General features: G+C 41.0%; 1 protein-coding gene across 1 annotated transcript in view; it reads right to left on the bottom strand.

The window, feature by feature from the left end:
• AASDH (aminoadipate-semialdehyde dehydrogenase) overlaps positions 1-22,718 on the bottom strand; it is a 1,090,146-nt gene that overhangs the window by 1,036,487 nt on the left and 30,941 nt on the right. The window lies entirely within an intron of this gene.

Genomic DNA, 22,718 nt, shown 5'->3' on the forward strand with positions numbered 1-22,718 from the left:
CTCTTATCATACCTTCGGTGTTTAGTGGACTACCACTTATGTGGTAGTTCATGGGCAACGAATTTTTCCCAAAGGGAATGACAATGCATTTTTTGGCATTGAGCTTAAGGCCATGGTTCTGGCACCAGTCATTGGTGTCAGAGAGTCCTTTTTGTTGAATGTCTACATCAGTTGGAGAGTCAATAATGGCTCCCAGTTTGCAATCATCTGCTAACTTGGTCAGCCAGAGTCCTTTTGTGTTGGCTTGAACTTCAGAGAAGTAGATGCCAAACAGGAGAGGACCTAGGACCGTTCCCTGTGGGACACCACTTGTAACTGGTCGGTAGTCAGATTTGGAGTCCTCTACTTTCACAGTGTGGGTTCCATCAGTGAGCACGTTGGCAACCCATATTATGATATAGTGGTTTATGCCTAGTTTAGTGAAAGGAATGTCTACAAGAGGGTAGTGAGACCAGCTATGTTATATGGGTTGGAGACAGTGGCATTGACCAAAAGGCAGGAGTTTGAGCTGGATGTGGCAAAGGTAAAGATGTTAAGATTTGCACTGGGTGTGACGAGGGTGGACAGGATTAGGAATAAGTATATTAGAGGGTCAGCCCAAGTTGGAAGGTTTGGAGACAAAGCCAGAGAGGCAAGATTACGTTGGTTTGGACATGTGCTGAGGAGGGATGCTGAGTATATTGGGAAAAGGATGCTAAGGATGAAGCTACCAGGTAACAGGAAAAGAGAAAGGCCTAAGATAAGGTTTATGGATGTGGAGAGAGAGGACATGCAGGTGGTTGGTGTGGAAGAGGATAGGAAGAAATGGAAACAGATGATCCGCTGTGGCGAACCCTAACGAGAACAGCTGAAAGAAGATGATAAGTGAGTCTATCTATGATTCCTGAGTGAGGGATGGTGTCAAAGGCCTTGGCAAGATCTAGGTAGGCTGTGTGAACTACCTTGCCCTCATCCACAGCTCTGGTGACACACTCAAAGAAGTCTATCAGGTTGAGCAGGCATGATCTACCTTTCACAAACCCAAACTGCGTGGGGTCCAGAGTTTGGAGATTCCCTATGTCCTTATTTAGAAGGTCCACGATAATACGCTCCATAGCCTTACATATCAGACGTGTCAGACTAATGGGGCGGTAGTTCCCAGGGTCTGTAATCGCTCCCCCTTTGTGGAGTGGGATGACCGCAGAAGTGCGCCATTCGGTAGGAAAAAAGCCTGAAATTAGGCTGTCATTGAACAGGGTACTCAGGTGTGGTGCCAGTTCACTTTGTAATTCATGTAGAACACAGCCGGGGATATTATCAGGTCCCATGGAAGCTGTATTCTTGGCTTTGGACAGTGCTGTTTTTACCTGTGTAGCTGTGATAATAGGGACTTGGCATTCCTCAGGTATTGTGATAGGCCCTTTAGGGGGTGAAAGGGGGGCAAAGTTCGCACTGACCCTGTCGGCCAATATGTTGACAATATCAATTGGTTCTGTATATGTATTGCCATTGGGCTGTAACTCAGAACAGATCTGAGTACTGCCATGTAGAATCTTGACATAACTATAGAATGCCTTGTGGTTGTTTTTAGAATCTGCAGCAATTTTGTTTTTCATAGATAGCTTTAGAGGAGTTGGTGATGGATCTCAGTTTTTTGCTGAGGCTAACAAGGGGGTTTTTCCAGTCTTGGGAATTCATCTTTTTCTGCAACAGTTTTTTCCTTCTGTTGTAGAGTTTGTTTATGGTGGGGGACCACCAGATTGGCTTCCTTTTTTGGAGGAGAGCGTCTTGGTTCTGTTTGGTATGGCCCATTCCATGCACTTGTGTATGTGCCCATACAGTGAACTGGTGTATGATTCAGCAGGCATGCACCTATTTTTCATCTGCATGGGTGTCGTGAAGTTAACCACCTCTGTTTTTAAAAGCCCAAAATTGGCTTTAGAGAAATTTTTATGGTAGTTTCCTTTAGGGGGTGTGAGGGTGAGATATGGATATCCATGGTAATTAGCTTGTGGTCAGATCTGACCAGGGAGTAGTTGATTACTGGTGTAGAGCAATGGCCACTCATGTGAGTAATGACAAGGTTAAGATGTTTCTACCCCTGATGGGGGGGTAAGAATGAGTTGGTCCAGGGCATTGGAATTAATGAATTCCAGAAAACATTGAGCAAGTGAGTTGGTACAGGAGTAATTTTCCCAGTTAATGGAGGGGTAAGTTAAAGTCTCCCAGTATAAGGGTATTGGGTTGTACCCGAATATTTTCCAGTGTGTTCAGGAATGTGGAGTGGGAGTCTTGGGACATGGTGGGGGATCTATAGCAGGCTACAACCTGGATTGCAGTTTTACCCAGTGTTAGTTGTACCTGAAGTACCTCTGATGCGTTACGTTGTGCTACTAGTCTGGAGGTGTGAATATCCTTTATGAATATGGAGACACCACCACCTTTAGTGCTTCGGTGCAGGTATAGGGGCCGAAAGGTGTATGAATTATAGCTTGGTAGTGCCGAGGTGCTCTCTGGAGCCTTGAACCAGGTCTCGGTCACTGCACAGATACCAATGTTCTCCATTTTAAGGAGTGTTTCGAGCAAGTGCATTTTGAGATTTAGACTTCTAGCGTTGAGCAGCATAACCCTCAGATTTTGTTTGCTTGCAGCTGTTATGGTGGTAATTTTGTCTTCAGGACATTGTCTAAAAAAGGCACTATAGGGGTGGCAAGAGCCTTGGCCAGTATCTGGAATCCCTGAGGTGACAGATGCAGGCCATCTCTGGCAAAGCATCGAGGTCTGTCGATCGTGTCATCCCAGGCAGACAGATACTGGATCCCCTCAGAATGACACCAGAGACTTAGCCAATTGTTGAAGTCAATCATTTTCTGCTTGTATTGTGGTATCACTCTGGATGTTGGTAGGATGCTACTCAAAGCTAAGGTCATACCTGCCTGGGCTACAAGATCCAAGAGCTCCTCTGTTTCTTTTCATGTAGTCCACAGAGGTATGTCTCAGAACATTCACACCGACATGGACAATGACAGACCCATATTTGTACCTGATGTGGAGTGACCAAAATACATGCGTTATGTGGCAGAACCTGGCAGCTGACAGGCAGTTGACCGTAACTTTCTCCTTATTCAACCTAGTGAGTGGGACATCAGTGTGCCTTAATACTGAGGCATCTATGACTAGTGTATTGAGTAAGTTTTGCTTTATGGGCTGTGGTTGAGTGGCACACCATTTATGTGAGCTATGTCTCTCATGGTTTGTGCTGGGATGTAATGTTTTTTTGCATTTCTGCCTCGGCGGTCTCTGCTGTTTGGGCAGATTTTTATTAAAAGCCTCCATGAAAGTAGGTGTGTGCTTTGTGTTACTATGTGAGTGTTGTGGTGGTGTAATTTCTGGGGGGCTATGTATTGAATGTAGTGTGGTGCAGGTGTTAACCTTCTCTTGACTGGTTAATCTAGTCTTGGCTGGAGAGTGCTTGGCTTCCAGTTGGGCTATATATGTGCATCTCTCACAAGTCATAGTGTTGGGAGGTAAGAAGAGAGGGTTGTCTGTGTACATGAAGCAGTTGCTACATTGACTCAGGATGCCCAAGTTCACCAGGTTGGACAGGAGAAAGCACAGGGAACTGACCTTTAAACATGCCTGGATATGAGCTCAATATATTAAGTACTGAAGCCTTTTACAGGAAAAATGTCACTCAAAGTGTCTGAGTCTGTACAGAGCACTGCCAAACACGAAGGGAAACTAATAAGCAGACCCTGAAAATTTAAGGATGAAGTATTTAGGCAGATATTCTAACGTTAGGAAGGAATCAAGCAGTACTTACTGAAAATAAAGAATTAGCTTAAGAATGATGAAAAGAGGGGAGTCCCATTAATGGCTACTACTAATGCTGGTTTCAACACAGCTTCACTCTGCTGGGATACAATACTCCTTTGCTTCTTCTCTCACCAAAAGCAAAATGTTAGCACCAATCCCAAGAAGAGAAGCAGGCCACGGCCTGTTTGGTGATCCACAGTCTTGTTTTAGATGTTGCAAGGGTCTGTAGGCTTGTAGCCTTTTTCTGATAGATGCCACGAATAGCAACCAGACCAATCAGGGACATTAAGCACAGACTCGCTCTCCAACCAGAAAGAGTCAGGAATCAATGCACTCTGCTCCTACTCTCACTAGGATCAGAATATAAGCACAGATTCCAAGCTGTCACCTATAAAGCAGTTATTAAGCTTTCTGGTGATCATCAGTCTCCAGGAAACAATGCAACTGCACTCCTTCTCTCACCAGCAGAAAACAGAAGCACTAATCCCAAGATGACTACTGAGAGGCAGAATGTGGACTCTCCAATAACTGGTGGTCTTGCAATAGATGCTTAAAGGTAAGATGAAAAAAAATGGTTTATCCTAAACACTGCAGTGTGCACTAGAGGAGCTAGATGTGAAAGGAGGCAACTTAAGTTTTACCTGTCTACCTGTCTTTACCTGGGAAAGAAAGAAATTTGATATGGTGTAATATTTATGCAAAGGAGAAAACTAAACTAATCAATACAAAAAAGCAGCTCCAAGAAAATCTGAAGAGAAATACAGGCAAAGGCATCCAGATATGCAAAATTTCACAGTACAAAAAATAAGATCACAAAGGGGTAACACAGAACAGAAGACTAGTAAAGGTGAAGTTAAACAAATAGAAGCTGAAGTTATGGAATACCTGTGAAGTGAAGGGCTTTGTGTAGAATGTCCAATGTAGGTTATGTCTCAGCATAATGGAATAATGAGTCCCCAAAGTAAGGATAAACAGGTGGAACAGAAGACATCTGAAGAGGAAATATGGACATGGAAACAAAAATGAGATTTAATATGGTGAAAAATGTATACAAAGGAGAAAGCAAAACTGATCAACACAAAAAAGCAGCACTAAAGATATTTGAAGGGAAATACAGGCAAAGGGCATCCGGATATGGAAAATTTTACAATACAAAAAAATAAGAGAACAAAGGAGAAAAGTAAAAAAGAGGATTACTACTAGAGAAGCTAAAGAAATAAAAACTGAAATTAAGCATTACCTGCAAATTGAAGAATTTAGTGTAGAAAATCCAATTCTGGTAACATCAAAGCATGATGGAGCAGTGAGTCCCCAAATTAAGGAGGAAACAGGTGGAACGGGAAGCATCTGATAAGTTGCCACATAAAGATACTCTGGAGCCTTCAGTAAGAAACCAGTTCAAATGTTCATCTGGAGCTGCACAACAAGGGAAGGAACAGGAAATAGTGGCAACTATTATGCAGTCAGTGCTGTGGAGTAATAGTCCAGTGGGTTCCCACATGAAAGAACAATGACACATGTTGCAGTTGAAGAGAATATGTCACAGGAAGATGGTGTGGAACTTTTTTATAGAATACCATCCGGAAATGGAGATGTGTCTCCAGTTTAGAAGAAAATGATCTAAGGGAAGAGCTACTTGATTTAATAGAGATGGATAGATATATTACTTTGATAAAAGAAACAGATTACAGAAAGTCAATAAGACCCAAAATGTTAGAAGGAAATGAACAGAGTAATCAAGATCAGTCATACTATAACAATAAAAAGTTTTTTTTTTCACATTCATTGTCAAATGTCTGTACATTATTCTTTGCCTCCCAAGCATACTATGAAAATCAAAAATTCTGAAACTCAGTTACAGGCCAAGCATTACAACAAAATAAATGCAGAAGCATACCTCTTATAATGTTAGACGGCACTATGCAGTTCTAATTGTTACTGGTAGCCAATGCTCTTAGCGATAACTAAGAAATGAAATTATATACTTAGCAAAATAGACTGGGAGAAGAGAAAACAGAAAAAAACTTAGATTTTGTAATTGTGAGTTAATATTTCTTTTAACACATAATGTACTCCTGCCAAAAGTAGACTACATTCCAGTCTAAGACAAAATTTCAGTTCAGTATGGCTTTCTGTTCTTCAGGCTGGGTTTGACCTTTTTGGCCTGAATGTACCATTAAAGATTTAAAAAATGTAAAATGTCAAGGACATTTAGAAGCCATGTAGCTGAAAACAGTGGTATGTCCTTAAGGAGTCATTTGCATACATCCCATGGACCTCACATACAGGAAAGTTAAAGGTTTGTAGGCAAGTACTAGACTAGCTGCAACTATCGGCCATTTTAAGCCTAGCCAACTTCCATTCTGGTACTTGAATTAACCCATCCCATTTGCTGTTAGATTAGCCTTACATATCCCATGGTTGATAACTATATAATCACCTGCTGGTGAAAACAACTGGGAACATAGCACAGATCATTTGAGAGGGCCCATATATGGGATAAAGCATTTAGGAGCTACCTCTATTAGTCGTACAAGGAAGAGTCTTGGGGGTAAATTTTCTGTTTCCTACACACAGATCCAAGTTGCATTTAAAAATGGGACAGGGATGAGCTTTCTTTTACATGGATGGGAAGTCTGTTCCAGAGAAGTGATATCCTCTGTGAGATTTATTTCTCCCTTCAGACCGCTCTTGTTGAAGTTGCAAAAGAGGTTTAGATCCCTGGACCAAGTATATCTGATGCCATATAACTTACTGGTGTGCAGCAGGTCCACCGGTATTGAGTCAGAAGATGCCTTTTATGCCTGACACAGGTCAGCTCTTAGCAGTCTGTAGGATATACAGTACAGCCACAGGACTTTGAGGTTGCCCATATAGGACATATTGTTTAGACCCTATATCCTTTTAGTAAGCTATCTCTGTGGTGGGGGGTACAGTTGCAGCATGTGTCTAGATAGTTACATCCCAAAAGGAGCATTTTACTCAATGACTGGCCTAATGAGGGCAGAATAAAGGGGACAATGACATATCTAGACACAATCCCTTTGTTTATAAGCTGTGCAATACAGAAGGACTTTTTTACGAAAGTGGACACATGTTGATCAAAAAATAATAAATAATGCAGTCACTAGAAACAGAAACAAGTACCATGAAAAACAATGAACCACTTGACCAAGAAGGTATACCAAAAATCCATAGTACATGGAAAATAAATCTATAAAGATTAATTAGTTTTAGTTTACTGCTTTCATCCACAAACAGATTACATAGGATCTCTTCAGAGCCAATGCTTCTTTCCCCACTCACACAATGTAAACCTTTACGCACATCATATGATTTGCAAGAAATTGCTAATCACATTCAAACTTCCAATGAAATAAAGTACTAAAGCATTAAAAAACTATCTTCTATAGTAAATTCACCATTAATTAATTATAGTAAAAATGAAAACTACTGATTCTATATGGGTATGAAAACATCAAAAATACAAAATATTGTGAAATTAAATAAAGTATTAAAAATATAAACAACATATGAGATGACAAACATGTTATATAGTGAATAAAATGTAAGTAGTTAAATAACTAAAAGCCAGACACCATGCATAAATCAGTCAAACTTTTTGATATTAAATAATAAAACTACATTCTGCAAAACTGTAGTTTAAAATACTATTAGTAGAAATGTATTCATTCGAACCAGGGGGTGCTGTTACATTAAGTCTTGGTTCCCATATTAATTCTCTAAATTCTATTCCAGTTTCCCATTGGCCACCCCTAGGACTTCTTCCAACTCTTTCCAATACTGCAAATTTAAAATTACAAGAGTCTGAACATTCTACAGTATGTCTAAATAAAGCATTTTCATGTTTGTTGTTTCTTTCTATGTCATAAATCCTTTTCCACAAGGACTGTTCCATCCTGGCTCTGTAAAAGGACTGACAAATTCCACAAATGGTTATGTAGACAAGTCTGCTGTAACTAAAGTAACCCGCACAAATCAGTTACAAGGGTCTAGATCCATAACAGATAGGCAGAACCTCACCTCTGAAAATATAATTTCATTTTCTACAAAACCTACATCTTGTAGTGCCCATTTTCTGGATGTGGGTTTCCAACTTTCCATTGCAAATACCCTCTTTCTCAAATCTGTTTTTTTTTAAACTGGATGCAAGGAATAAGGAGGCAGAGGACAAACAGCATTTAATTTTGTATGAATTTTGGAAGAATTGATGCAATCCATCCTTCTCATATCTAAGTACATGGAGAAGAACCCGCCCATACAAAAAAAAAAGTTCAGGGAGCTATGGCTTTACTGAGAACAGGGTGAATGATATAACTACAGACGTGAATTTAAATCTTAGAAAATGGATTATCTAATAAAGTAATGAAGGTACTGTTTCTGTTGTTTCTATTGGGAACACTTCAGTTTTGTATAACTGTTATGTTACTTCAGACAACCCCAATAACTACAGTGGATTTAACCATGACACTGACATTGTTGACTTGAATAGTCTTTCTGGGCACTGTGGTTGCAAACCAATTTTGGATGATTTTTTTTTTAAACAAAGTCTTTTGCTGGTATAGACAATGTTCAAGAAAAAATACCTATTTTGAAAAAGTTGGACAATTCTGAGAAAAAAATTGCTTAAGTTTTGGCAAACAAAAAAGAAAGTTTCTTAGCAAGTGGGCAAACCTCCCTGCACTTCGTTTATGGGGAAATCATCACATCCAAATTATATAAACCAAACTTAGAGGTTGCACAACACTGGGAAAAAGTACAACCTCAATGACTGCCAAAAGTCATTTCTGGCTATTAATATTCATTCAGCAGACTGACATGTTTTCATACATACAAACATTATGCTTTGATAAATATGGTCTACTCAACTTATTTGCTATAGGCAGCTCCTTGCTTGAGCTGTATCCCAAAGCCAGATGATACTTTATTAGATTAAGTTACATTCTTTGCAATTTCTATGGCACCTTATATAAAGACCTTCTGAATATACTTTGCTTCTTTGCATAAACATTTTTGCACAATTTCTTACATCTGAACATGGTTACTGATTTTTTTTCTCCATTTGCATATATCTGTTTTGTGCATCTGTAAATGTTCTTGACTCAAGGACAGCTGGTCTACTTTACATAAAATCATAACTCCTACACCATTCTGACTTGCATCTGTTTGTAAAACAATTGACCTATTTACACCTTACTATTTCAACACATGTGCTTCTGTTACTAAGAATTTCATAACTTTTCCATTTTTTTACCACAGGTTTTTAAAGGTGGAAATATCCAACTCTTTTTGACCTCCTGTTCTTTTGCAGAGCAAACAGTTTGTCAAATATCAGTTAAAGGAACTAAACGTTCATCAACGGATAAAGAAGGCATGTTGGAGTGATTCACTGATATACAAAACTGTCTCCCACCTCTGGAATAGAATTCCACTACATGTCAGTCAGGGTACCATCCTTGCCATTTTCAGGTTAGACCTAGATAACTGCATGGTCAAGCTTCAAATTCTCCTCCAGTCTATCTTGTAATTTCCTCCTTGAGGCTGAATGGAACTTCTGCTTGCAATGGTCTGCAGACTAATTCCCTAGTACTTATTTAAGAACCTAATGAGGGATTGTTGACTCAGGGATATTATGCTGAAACTTTATAAGATATGGCTTCATTTCCCAAAATCTCATTACTGTCATTTGCCTTGTAGCTCTGGCATATATACTTTTGCTCCAACATCCTCTAAGTCAGGTTCCCTGATGTTAGATTGTGAGCCCTATGTTTCAGACATGTTTATAGGTTCATTGGTGACTACTAGGCTAATGGCACAAGAGCCTTTACAAGCTTAGCCAATAATACTCAGGATATAACAACATTATATCTTAATTCCCCAGACATGGGATGGAGAAGTATCAGGGTAGTCGGTCTTTGGGTGCTGGAGCCTTGAGTCCTTTTACAGACTGCCTCTGTCCATAAGGGATATGAACAGTACCCCAGGAGTTAATTTAAGGTTCCACATCCATTTATCCAAATTCTTCTTGAAGAGAGCGACGAACGGGCTTTGTTTTATGAAGATGGGAAATTTATTCCACAGATAACGTAGCCTACTTTTAGGGGTGTGCTATCAATATTCTAATTTGCAGGGATATCTGATTTACTGAATGGTATAATTAAGTATTTTTTAGCATTTAGTCTCAGGCCATGGTTTTGCCACCAGTTGTTTGATATTTTTGGCCTATTTGTAAGATGTCAACATCATTTGGGAATTCAATGACTGCTGCCAGCTTACAGTTCTCTATACCATACAGGAGGGGTCCCAACACTGAGCCCTGTGGGACACCGCTAGTAACAGTTTTCTTATCAGAAGTGGATTCACCTATGCAGATAACATGCATTCTCTCAATGAGACAGTTGGCTATCCATCTAACAATGTAGGAGTTTATGCCTAACTCTTGTTAGTTTATCCATGATCACCTAGTGGTGGACTGTGGTGAAAACTTTGGCCAGGTCTAGATAAGCCATGTGTACCGTCTTACCCTCCTTCATGGCCCTGGTGACTTTCTTGAAGAAGTCCACCAGACTGAGCAAGCAAGACCTCCCTTTGACAAAGCCAAATTGGGTCTGGTCCAGTTTTTAGAGAATTCCTATGTTGTTATTGATCAAGTCCATGATAATTCTCTTTATGGTCTTGCAAATAAGGCAGGTCAAGCTTATGGGTTTGAAGTTATCTGGATCATTTGATGGGCCCTCCTTGTTCAGAGGGATGACTGTTGCAGTCCTCCATTCCTCTGGGTCAAATCCCGTCTGGAGGCTGTGGTTAAAGAGGGTTTTTAGTCACCCTGATAGAGTCTGTTTTATTCCAACAAAACAGCAGGACTCAAAAATGTCAAAATGCTCCAGTATAAAAAAGACAGTTTATTCAAAACTCATACGCACTTTTGCAGCTTCTGCTGCTTCATTAGATGCTAATACTAATCTCTACAAACCACTCCATTTAATATGTTAACAACTAATTATTAATCATATGACACAAAATTTAAACACACAGTTACATATTGTTTAGATCTGGTATATACCACATATGTAGAGAAAAACTTTAAAAACTTTATACAAAAATATATAAAATTTATATAAAAATGTAAGAATACATTAAATAAATAAAAAATGCCAAACATAATTATCTAGTTAAAGGTCTGGATTTTAACTTAGGCTTACTGGCAAAAGGTTAATTTGAACTGCAGCTTGGGGTACTTGAAGCTGTTAATAAAAGCTTTAGGTAGAGAAGTGAAACGTCTTTCTTTGCTTGTTACACAACATTATGATGAGCTGCTTGTTAAATTTAGTGCCGAGATAGTTGACAAATACATGACTGAAATTACTGATTCACTAGCAGTCTATGAAAGGAAGTTGACCAGGATTAAACAAAAGAAAATAGTGAGAGATCGTTCAGATTTCCAACAAGGTAACTTTTTACATGGCCAAGATACACTGAGGTTAAGGAAAGTGTATCCAAAGTCAATGAGCAATGTGTTACCATGACGACTTCTTTTCCATCCAATGATGTGACAACTTCCTCTTCAGAACCTGAAGTGACGTCACTGGCTGTTTCGCAAAGGACAGAGACTGAAAAGAAACTAGAAGCAAGAAGGGAGACGCTCTTAGTATTAGCATCTGATGAAGCAGCAGACGCTGCGAAAGTGCTTATGAGTTTTGAATAAACTGTCTTTTTTATACTGGAGCATTTTGCCATTTTTGAGTCCTGCCATTTCGTTGGAATATATTACTTTTTTATCTATGTTGGAATCTTTTACCTGGGAAGGTTGGGGGTTGTATTTATCTTTTTGTATATTCTGTTTTAAGCTATTTAAGAAGCATTCTAGAATGTTGTTGGGACCCATGGAGGCAGTGTTTTTGGCTTTAGTGAGCGCAGTAAAGACCCGTTCCCTTATAATAACCGGTAGGGGGATGGTTGTGGGTATTTCTTTGGGTGTGGTAGGACGTGATGGGGGAGGGTTTGAACTGAACTTGTTGGTCAGCAGGTTTGCTATAGTTTCAGGCTGGGTGTAAGTGTTGCAGTTCATGATTAATTCAGCACATTGCTGAGTGTTTCCCTGATGTTATGAACATAATTTAAAAAAAGCCTTATGGTTATCTTTCACCTGGGAGGCTACCTTTGCCTCATAGTTTGCTATGGCAGATTTAACCAGCTCTCTCATTTGTTTAGACGGGTGAGTGTCTTTTTACACCGTTTTGTCTGCTCCTTCTTGGCTCTGGACAGGATTTTTTTCCTTTTGTTGAATAGCCTCTTTATGCTAGGGGTCCACCAGGGTGGTTTATTTTTGTCAGTAATCACGGGTTTGACTCGGACAGGTACTGCTTCCTCCTCTATACAACTATAAATGTGGTTGCACAGTGCTTTTGTGTGCAGCTCAGAGTAGGTTCACAGGGGGTTGGACGTTTAATAAGGTGTCACTTTGATGTATTTGGCCTCATCAAATTTCTTAACAGATTTGGAGTTTGATGGGGGTTCTAGGTTAGTTTTAATACTAAAGGAGATCATTTTGTGGTCAGATTTTACCAAGGAGTAGTTTAATGCATGGGAGGGAGAAGTGTCCCCCCATGTTCATAAGAACTATGTCTCTATGTCTATCTCTAGTTGGGGAGCTAAACAGATGCTCCACAGTGTTTGCAGTGACGAAGTCCAAAAACCTCTGAGCAAGTGAATTACGGGTCATATAAGTCTCCCAGTTTAAGGAGGGATAGTTGAAGTCATTCATAATGTTAACATTAAGATATTCCAGTAGGTTTAGGTAGGAGGTGTGGTTTTCCAGACTCATGTTAGGGAATCTGTAGCAAGGATATGACAAGAGGTCATACCTGTGGTTAATTGGGCATGGAGCAGCTCAAGCGAGTCATGTTGTCGGTCCAGTCTAGCAGGGTACTTGTCCTTTATGAACACTGAGACACCTCCTCCCTTTGTTTTACCCTGAGCCAAGAAGGATCGAAATGTATGAAAGGCATTTCGGCCTTTGATAATCACTGTACTTTCTACGGTTCTGAACCATGTTTCCATTACTGCACAATTGTTTGCATTCTCCAGGGTGAGGAATGCTTCCAGGGACTGCAGTTTTTTTATTTAAACTCCTAGCGTCACACAGCAGTACGTTTAGGTTGTCATGAGTAATTTTTGTTATGTTGGAGGGTTTAACGACTTGGCATGGTCTAAAAAAAGGCATTCTGGAGATATATAAAGTTGTTGCCAGTATCAAGAAGCCAAGTGGTGACAAGTGCAAACCATCTCTGGCAAAGCATTGTGGTTTGTCAATCATGTCCTCCCAGGCTAACAGATATTGGATCCCCTTGCTGTGACACCAGAAACTAAGCCAATTGTTGAAGTCGATCATTTTTTTGCTGGTACTGTGACATCAGCATTGGTGAAGGTAGGATGCTGCTCGGAGCTAGATTCATACCTGCCTGGGACACGTATTAAGAGAGCTTCATCATGTCTCTCTTCATATAGTCCAGTGAGATACATCTTAGGTCATTTACACCAACATGGACTATGAGTGTGTCATAATAGTACTTGTGGTTTAAAGACTTAAGTGCACGCATGATTTGGTGGATCCTGGCTACAGGCAGACAGCTCAATGTGATCATTTCCTTGTTGAGCCTGGTAAGGGGGACATCAGCATGTCTTACAATGGAATTGCCAATAACGAGAATGTTTGGCTGTGTGGTGTGTTGCCTTATGGGCATGGAAGCGGAGCTACTATGATTTTTATAGTTATGAGTTGTGTGAGGAGCTGTCTTTTTTGAATGTGCGCAAGTTTGATATTTGTTCTTATGGAGTTTAAAAGTGTACTGTTTCAAACTGCTCTATCAGCTCTATTAGTCTCTTATCATTATCTTCATGTATCTGATTCTAACTTGAGAGATCATCAATTATGTCCACAACACAATCTAAACCTTCAACTACACATGTAAATGCACTTTAAAAAAACTAATCCTGATGAGATACCAAGTAGAAGTCTCAAGAATCTGTGGTCTTAGTGGCACATCAAATATACACAACATGTTTTTTTTCTCATCTAGCATTAATTGTCATAATCCCTGACTTACATTCTATATTGAAGAAAAATTTAGCATTCAGTAAAGATGAAATCATTTCCTCAGCTGTAAAAAAATAAAATAAAAAACATATAATCCATCTATCCAAACCTACAAGTTGCAGCCAACTCCTTTAGCGAAACCCATGAACAACCACCTCCATTCATACAGTTTACTAGGCAGGGAGGGAAATGGAATCAGCTTGACAGGTATTTCTTCTGTGTCAGGCATGGAAGAATACACACCTGACAATTTAGAAACCACCAATCTGCCTACCACAAGTCTTTAATATGTGAAAGGAAACCAGAACACCTGAATTAAACTCATTCAGACAGAGGGAGAATAAGCAGACTTCACAAAGAAGACCCTCTAGCAGAGAAATGAACCAACCTTGTAACATTTTCCACAAAATCATTTTACTTAGATCCTGTGGATGAATGCTAACATGATTCTTGTCCTGATTTACAACAGTGACCATAACATTTACCCATTATTTTGTCTCTGTTTCATAATGACCTCAGCTCCCATTTGCTTCAGTTTTCAGTACTCCTAAAACTACTTTCCTTGAAACATGTATTAATATTAAAATGTTTGACTTACTTAAACAGTTTTGTCCTACAAGTTCAGAAAGCCTTTACATAAATCAGCATAAGCAAAGTATCATTGCCATCACTCTACAATATTCAAGATGGCTCTTCATCTGTGTGTCAACTGCTGTGCAAATGCAGTCTGGACGTGTAACCTGTAAATGTGTTTCACCATTCCCCAAATTCTCACAGGCTGTGTGACCCAAAATATTCGGCTAATTAACTTCCTTATGCAATCCTGCTATTTGAAAAAGGATGTTATACTTTTACAATTTTAGATTTGAAAGCCAATAGCTTTGGACCCAGCAGCTTTGCTTTGTGTTCTGAAAATGTCAGCATTGTAGACACTGCTTTCTTTTACACTCCTTTCGGTCTCAATGCTTTAAAAGCATTCTATGGCATAATATTTCATTCAGAAGTTAGGTACAGTTTAAACTCAGAATTTTGTTTGCTAATTCTTAAATCCTATTGTCATCAAGCTGAAAGATTATCTTGCTACACTCTCTCTCTATTCTAATTTACACCAACAACTCTTTCCAGTTTACTGGTGCCAAAACTTCTCGTTTTCTTGCTCTGGCTCAATTACATGTACTTTCTTATGAACTGTCTTATTTCTAATTGCATTACTTTGCAATGAAAAGTTATGTACTTACCATAACTAGGTATCTGCGTTGTCCATTTTCATTCTTCTTCACTAATGGGTATCAGATCTGACTCTGCCACTTTCCAAGACTTAGGATCAGAGTCTCGAGCTCCTCCCTGTACCTGTGCCATACTATCCTCAACTCCCCAGCTTGAATTTGCTGCCCTATAACTAACAGAGGTTACCACAATACAGAGAAAAAGGTATTTGAGGCTCAAACCTGAAACCCATGGATTCCAAAGTCTTCCAAACACTTCACAAAGGCACCAGGTCCGGGGATGGATGTGAGGGACTTGAGGAAGAATGAAAATGAACAACACAAATGCCTAGCTATGGTGAGTACATAACTTTTCAATTTGATGTTGTCCTTTTCATTCCTCCTCATTAATGCATCAGAGTCCCCAACTCTGCAATTCCTGGGTGGCCCTTAAGGAAGGATGTGCCAGAGCACAGTCCAGCCAAAGTATGCCCTACTCCTGGAGACAATATAGAGCTTATAATGTGTAACAAAGATATGAGTCTTACACTAAGTGACTGCTGCATAAACCTCATCAACAGAAGCTTTGGATAGAAACACAACTGTCTGTAAATGTCCAGGAGGTACAAGAAGTATTCACCTTTGTTCGAAAAGTTGGGGAAGAAAACTGGCAACTGAACTGACTGGTTAATGTTAGATTTCATGGCCACCTTAAGCATAAAGGAAGGATTTGTTCTTAAGAAAACTCTGCCTTTGTGAAAAATGATGTAGGGAGGTTTAGCTGACAAAGCTTGAAGCTCCAATATTCTCTTAGCAGACGCAATAACTACTAAGAAGATTGTTTTCCAAAAAATACATTTTATGTCACAAGAGTTTGCTGGTTCAAAAGGCTTCTTGGTGCGACCTTGCAGTATCATCGTGAGATTCCAAGGGGGACAGGGATCCTTAATTGGTGGTCTAAGATAAAATGCTCCCTTTATGAAGGCTTTATATAGTTTGGGGAAAAAAAGGGTTAAATTTCTCTTCCCAGCATAAAAATGGATATGGCAGTCAGTTGGAGTTTCATTATGGAGAAACTAGCTCCTTCTTGAAAAACAGTGCTAAGAAAAAAGAGAATAGGTGCTGTGGGCACTGATAAAGGATCAATATTTCCTTATACACCCAGATAGAGAACCTCGTCCACTTACTCTTGTAGGCCTTTTTGATAGAAGCTCTCTCTGAGTAGCCAGAATAATGTCACATATGGAGGGGAGATGGCCTAGATTTTCCTACAATTACTGGAATTGGAGAAACCATGCGGTCAGTTTCAGGGTGTGGAGATTGGGAATCTGAGTCTCTGATGGGTGAGATATGAGATCCTGTATGGGATCCAGAATCCAAGGCGGAAACTTGAGGTGAGACCAAAGAAAGGGGAACCATACCTGGTGAGGCCAGAAAGGGGAACCACACCTGGGGAGGCCAGAAAGGGACAATGAAGATTAAGGAACTCTTCGAACTGGTGGCTTTCTGTAGAACTTATGGTATCAATGGTAACAGGGGGTTAGTATAAAGGAGGCCCGGGGGCCAATCATGGAACAAAGCATCCCTCGGTGACTCACCTTCCGGGGGGATCAGAGCAAAACACTTGTTGCACTTGAAGTTCAGGAGAGAGGCAAAGAGGTTGCAACAAGATTGGTCCCAATGGCTGAATATCCTGTTCGCTACTGATTGTTTGAGGGACTACTCATGAGGAGTCAAAACTGACCTGCTGAGTCTGTCTGCTAGAGCACTGGTTACTGCCAGAATGTGTGTTGCAATCAGAAAATGGTCTGAAGATATTGCTCAATCCCAAACTCTCATGGTCTCCCTGCACAATGGGTAAGAACAGGTTCCTCCTTGTTTCTTGATGTACCAGACTACTGACATGTTGTCTGTGTGCATCGCAATCGTCTCCAGAGGGAGAATGTCCTGGAAGACTTGTAACATAAGGAGGACTGTTCTCATCTCTAAGACACTGATATGCAACTTGGTCTCCATAGTTGACCACATGCATTAGACAATCTTTCCTAGGAAATGCCCCACCCCCCCACACCGGGAAGCATCTGTGGTCACAGTGGCTATGGCTGGAGGAAGAGAAAAGGGTCTGCCTAGAGAAAGGTTGTGAGATTCTAACCACCACTATAGATGATATCTGCAGATCTGAGAAAGTTTTATGGGAGCAGACAGCGGATGATAAAGAATGGACCATTGGACTGCTATGGTCCACTGGAGAACACTCGAAGAACCTCACTAAGGGGACTAGAACAATTGCAGCTGCCACTGACTCTAGAGCCCATAAAAATCAACTTAGCTGGTGGTTGCGGGTGCTCTAGTACAGATTGAATGTGTTGTCTAAGAGATAAAATGCAATGCATTGGCAAGTAGGCTACTTTTTCTCTTGAATCCAGTCGCATTCCTATGAACTCTTAAGTTTTGCATGGGTGTCAAGTTCAATGTTGCTACACTTATCATGACACCAAGGTGGCTGAAGATTCTCATCGGATAGATGCTTGACTGTAGCAGAAGCTGCCTAGTCAGTGCAGTCAGGAGCCAATTGTCTAATTATGGAAACATCCGGAATCCCTTTAGCCTCAGGTGAGCAGCCATGACTGCCAAACATTTGGTAAACACCTGGGGGGCTGTGGTGAGTCCAAAGGGCAGCGCCCTAAACTGGTAATGATTGGCTCCCAGGCAAAAGTGCAAATGACTTCTGGAGCACCTGTTAATTTTCATAAGATACGCGTCCTGGAGATCCAAGGAGCACGTCCAATCATACTTGTGTAGCAGTGGCAAAATGGACTGAATTATAACCATTCGGAACTTTGACTTCTTGATGAAATTATTCAAATTGCTGAGAACCAGAAGTGGTCTCAGGCCTCTAGTCTTTTTTGGCACTAAAAAGAAGCAAGAGCAAGTTCTGAACCCTCTTTGTTCGGTTGGGACCTCTTGGATGACTTTTTTGCAGAAGTTTTTGAACTTCTCGCAGTGCGTACTCCCTCTGACTAGGTGGAACATTGGAGAGTTTACTCCTTGGACCTGGAAGAGTTAGGGAAAGGGGAATGTAATAGACTCTGGATATAATACTTAGCACCAAGGAATTGTTTGTTATGCTTGTCCAGGCATCCAGGTGCAGGGATAGATGACCCCCGACTGCCTCCAGAGATGGACAATCGAGCAGTGCTTCAGGAATGGTGGAACGGCCTATCAGGGAAGGGTTCCCTGAAGACCTGATTCTATGGACCCCCTCTGCCTTTGGGGAGGTGCCGGCTACTGAAACCCCCTCCTCTGTCACTGGAGGCACCCCCGCATGGTTCCTAAAAAGAACCTTGAGACTTCTTGAACCAAGTGTTCTTACCTCCTCATTGATTCATGGAAAATGTCCTCTGAGAAGTAGAAAACTTGATCCTCACAACAGACAAGGTCTTTCCTTCTTGTTAACTGTGGGTCAGAGTATCTTTCACAGAAGGTCCAAACAAGGAAGACCCATCGAAGGGGACATAAATGAATGATGCCTTAAAGGGTTATGTAAAGTCACAAAGCCGTATCCAGGCATGTCTTCTGATGGCTATGCCGGTACCAGCCACTTATAAGGTGCCTTCCCACACATGTGAAGTCAACCTCATCGTGAAATCAGTGAGGGAAGAAAGAGTACCCAAGTGGGGAGAAACCTTTTTCAGATCCTCCTCTGACATTGTCTCGGCAAGAGAGTTGGAAAATTCCTTCACCAGGTCTCTCTACAGACAGGCGAAGTGCGCCAGGTAGTTCAAAGACCTGACAGAGAAGGTATGTGAGGCATAAACGCACTTTCCATGTCTGTCCAGCACTCTAGACTCCTTGTTAAATGGATGGACAGTGGAGCTCTGTTCTGCCAGCTCCATCTTAGTGGCTGCTGCAATGACAATGGCATCTATAGGAATGCCTTTACTTCAATGCATGCAACCAGCCGGCAGGCCCAGGAACCTATTGGGGCATTTGGGGATTGTGTCCATTTCCTTCCAGGCCTAGTGGGAGACTAAGTTAATCAGCTCATCTATGGGGGAGTCACCCAGGACATAGACAGGCTCATCCTGACTGCCTCCAGGAACACAGATTCCTCAGAAGGAAGAGGATGGGCAGATCATAAACCTTTCTGCTGGAGGAGTTCTAGGATGTCTCCAAAGAAGATGCCCTCAGGTGGCGATCGGGGAGATCCTTTTCCCTCATCGAGATGTGTCCTCTGTGAAGGACTCCAAAGGGGAGTCTATATGGCTCCTTTTACACTTTTTCTTTCAAGGAACTTCCTCCCCGAGGTGTTCCGGGGAGGTATCGGAAGAAAGGGGGATTCCTTGAGGGGAAGTAGTCTGGAGGCTCCTCGGGACAGGCTCACCTAGGACAGGAATGATGGATTCAATGCTCAGATCCGATGAAGGAAGGGGTATCCTGGGTGTGAGGAGACTACTCTCTAAATGTAGGAAAGCCCTTTCTGTCATGCAAAAGGCCAATGGACCCAGGGAAGTCCCCTCCTCTCTCCCTTAGAACCAAAGTTACCTGAGGGGACAGAGCAGAACCATCCATGGATCCAAGGCCTCATGACAGAACCAAACTCATGCTGTCGAAGGCTGAAGCTCCAAGGGGAAGCAATGGATCTGACAAAGTCAAGCCAAAGTCAACCCCTAGAGATGGCGCTGATGTCTTGGATCTGAGACCCACTCTGATCCAACATAAAAAGAGCAATGCTAGTCAGGGACACCATTGGAGTGGAGGAAGGAAGCTTCCTCGGATCCAACATCAACTGTCTTGGGTACCCAGGCTCTTGGGATTCTGAAACCAAGGGTTGGATCAGAAAAGAAGTCAACATACAAGGAGGAGGAGCACTCACCCAGATGGGATGGGGATGGCAATACTCCGATCTGAATCTGCATCCTAAGGAACTTCCTCATCATTCTGTCCATGTCATACCTCAGTGAAGCTTCGGAAAGACCTGGAAGCTGCCACGGATATATGCCTATATTTGGTAAGGGTTTGGAGCACCTTTGAGGGGAGAGCTGGGGATACTGATTCCACCTAGAAGGCTGATGTCAGGCTCCTAACCACCAAATCTGAAGCCATGGGATCCAAGGGGGAGGTGCCGGGAATGGGGGATCCTGAAATTATAATAGGATCCAAGGTCTGAGAGGTGCTCGAAGCCAAGAAAGATGGATCCAACAGCACTTTTGGATCAGACGCTGGCCTTGAGACCTGTGGAGTCAACACTGTCTGATCTGAAGAAGTTCCCTGATCCAAGCTTTTGCGAGAGGTACTTGGATCAGAAGTAGACTGTTCCAAGACCTTAACATTTTTCTTTGCATGCTCCGACTTCCCAGAGGAAGGTGAGAGGGAGCATTTTCTAGTCAGTATGTTTAAGTGGGGTGTGAGCCCCAGAAGTGGTGGACGCAGCCAACAAGCCCTTTACAATCAGCTTGTTGCGGCGGTCGGCTAATGCACAAGGGTTGAACGCAGCACACATCACACACTCTTCATCCAAATGGTTTAGGCCTAGGCAATAGACACTTCTTGTGGGCATCTGAGTTGGGAATCTTGTGCCCATAAGAAGTGCATCTCTTGAACTGCATTAGCTTCTCAGACACAACAGCACACTACACACACCAAGCAACAACAATAAAGTAGTTAACAGTAATGTTAAGCAGTCAGCAAAATCTTTAAACAATCTACTCTAAACTCTAACTACAAAGTTTTTTTTTTTTTTGAAAGTGCCAACAGCACAAAGAAAGGAAGAAGAAAGGGAAACCTAAAGTCCCTGATGCTTCATGCACTATGAGGGCAGTAAATGCAGGAAAAAAGGTAATAACAGCAATACAACAACAATAATTAAGCTAACACTATAATTTTTACACTTATCTCACCAAAATACTTGCGCAAGACTGAAACCACTTCTGGACGCAATGAGTGGCAAATGAGATCTGGTGAGTTGCAGATGGTATGGTGCATTATGGGCAAAGGGAGGAGCTCGAGACTCTGTTCCTAAGTCCTTGAAAGTGGCGGAGTCAGATCCGATGTCGGATCTGAGACCCATTAGTAAAAAGGAATGAAAAAGACATCAGATCATAGGTTTATCACACCGACTACAAACTTAACACTGGACACTTCTTCCCATACAGCCACTTCTAGCAAACAAGGTTTGAAACTATGGTACAGACCACGTGCACTTCACTGCTCTCTTTTTTGTCACCATTACAATTGTTATATTTCTAAATTTTTGTCTCGCATTTCAATTTTCTTGGTTAATGTCTTTTAACTGTTTATCTCTAATTTCACTAGCTCTGCATATCTTCACAGCTTTTGATAAGGTTAGGTCTACAGCTCCTAAAACATGCTCTTTATATGACCATTTCTTGCAGTATAAACTGTTCTGCCTCTTATCAAGGAATCATGCAGCTCACCATATTAAGAGGTTTTGGATTAATTCTTTAGCTCAGTAACATAAATGTTTATAGTTGTCATTGAGGGAGAGTTTCCTGTAAAGAAAAAAAATGACACACAAATGGCAAATGTATGTAAACTCACAATAATTCCTGAATGTCTCCATTATTACTGCTCGTTTGTTATGCTTCCTTTCTTGAAAAGTAGAATTTTTAAAGGCCTTCAAGGTTTATCCCCCAACAGCATGAACAAACAATGTATGCTGTAGCTTTTCACGCTTCTCAGACATTCCAGACATAGTGAGAAATAAATTTAAATTTCTGTATCCACTGTTTCAGGTTTTCTGTTAAAATGTCCTGCAGTGAAGGAATTCTGGGTGGATGCAAGTGGACCATCTTTCAGTGAAAGAACACAAATTTCTGAGGGCTTCTCAAGTTTTGAAAGTGAAAAACAAAAAATGTGACTACTTAAAAAAATAAATGTCAAACTAAGAATAATATTTCTTCTCTGAAGACTGATCAATAACTTAATAATAAACAGACCTGTTCAAATTTGACACAGTACAACACCTGGAATAATGTTCATCAGGATGTGCATAAGCATCTCAATCAGTAAAGAAATGTTACCAGCCTACATGAAATCCTTATTTGGGCTTTCAAGTGCAAAAGTGAGACTCGTTACATGTAACATCTAAGAATTTTCCAGCCCATTCTTAAAGATGTAGTAACATATGTTACAGAGTGCAATTAGTACATCATAGCTACAGCCTCCCAGGCACACCAGAGTAGCCGGCACATGTGTGGTTATACAAAAGGCAAAAATGCCCGTCTTTGCATAATGAAAAATGCAAATGTGTAGTGCAACAGCTGCATAGCATGCATGTTTGCAGCTCTAAGAAATGCTGAAGGCTCTACATTCCATAACAGACGACTACATGGAGAGGGGGGTATTGATCCAAAGCAACCCATTCTGTAATAGGGGAGCAAAGACAGTGACTGTGATAAGCAAGTCAGACTTGTTTGTCACTTAAAAGGTACTTGTTTTTGAAAGTGGTAGAGGAAAATTAAAGAAGCTTCATATCAAATGTAGGCCTTAGCAAAGGCTCATACATCTAATAGATTTTAATTCTGAAAGTAAAGTAAAAAACTGAGAAAAAGCAAGGTGGACTATAGATGCTCCAAAGT

This window comes from Protopterus annectens, chromosome 2.part1, assembly GCF_019279795.1.
Source record: "Protopterus annectens isolate FY-2018-M chromosome 2.part1, PAN1.0, whole genome shotgun sequence".
NCBI classification, from domain to species: domain Eukaryota; kingdom Metazoa; phylum Chordata; order Ceratodontiformes; family Protopteridae; genus Protopterus; species Protopterus annectens.